Below are 1,599 nucleotides of genomic sequence, written 5' to 3'. Positions count from 1 at the left end.
ACTCTTATGATCTGAAAAAACCTTGAAGGTCGCTCCATATAGATAGTGCCGCCAAATATTCAAAGCAAATACAACCGCACCCAACTCTAGATCACGAGTAGGATAATTCTCCTCATACAGTTTCAGCTGCCTTGACGCATACGCAATAACTTTCTCATTTTGCATTAGGACACAACCCAAACAAATCTTAGAAGCATTAGTATAAACCTCAAAGTTCTCACTCCCTTCAGGTAAAGTTAGGATAGGAGCTGTAGTCAAACGCTCCTTTAAGGTTTGGAACGCTGTTTCAAAACTCTCAACCCAACGACACCTGTTCTCTTTCCTCATAAGTGTTGTCATAGGTTGTGTTATCTTGGAAAAATCCTTTACGAACCACCTGTAGTACCCGGCCAAGCCCAAGGAACTTCGAATTTCAGCCACATTTTTCGGTGCTTCCAAGTTTGACACCACTTCAATTTTACTCGGATCCATTACCACACCCTCTTTAGAAATCACATTGCCCATAAAAGCCACCTTCTCCAACCAGAATTCACATTTAGATAACTTAGCGTACATCTGATTATTTCGCAAGGTCTGCATGTAACACCCCCATACTCCAAGTGCCTTACCAGGACCACTCAGGTATAAGGATGCTACCATCTCGGTTACCCGAGACAATGATAATCAAATAGACAATAATGAAACAACATTTAAATAGTAATACTTTTGCGAAAGGTTACAATCCAAAACCAAAACCAAAATACAAATACAATTTCTCAAACCAACTGTCTAGCAACTAACTGAAATGTTTATTATATTACTAAGCTACAGCGGAAGACTTCTATCGTCAGACGGTGGCACATCCCAGCTATCCCAGTAACTCAACTCATACCTGCTCAATAACTGCTCACCATCCCCGAATGGATCACCACAGTTTTTAAAACATTAAACGGGGTCAGTACTAATCACACAATTTATATAAACCAACAAGACAGTAAAACAAACAGCTCAATCATCATAGATATTCTCCGAACTCCAAACCCAACTCCACAATCCTGACTACACACTAAAGTGTGTAGCCCTGCCAGAGTGCGCATCGCAACAAGTCACTCCTCGCCGCCAGTGGAGGACCGCAGCCGTTCCCACCTAAGCCCCGCTCATCTCCATCGAGCGATAAATCCAAATCCATTAATGTGCACATCCCTTCTGTGGCGGGTTCCACAGAAGGCGAATCATGGGCGTGAAGCCACTCCCGCAAGTGACTCCACTCAGCCAGGGACGCACCCCGAAGAACACAGACAGATACAAACAATCACAACTACCATCAGCAACTAAATCCATCAATCGTCACAATACGAGTATGATAATATTCAACAACCACAAAACACCACAACACATTATGGGACTAATACTGAGTAGGGAAACCCTACCTGGAAAGCACAACACAATCAGACGATCTAACAGCTGATATCAAAACGCTTCCTCTACGAATCCTCCTCCTAACATACAAACATATAATCACTACCAATCATAAAATACAACAAAACCCCCAACTCCCAATATTAGGGTTTAACCAACTTTAACAGAATACTATAAAAATGGTATGTAGATCTTACCCTC

Source organism: Silene latifolia, chromosome 2 (genome assembly GCF_048544455.1).
Source record: "Silene latifolia isolate original U9 population chromosome 2, ASM4854445v1, whole genome shotgun sequence".
Lineage (NCBI taxonomy): Eukaryota > Viridiplantae > Streptophyta > Magnoliopsida > Caryophyllales > Caryophyllaceae > Silene > Silene latifolia.
This window is presented reverse-complemented; position numbering follows the sequence as displayed.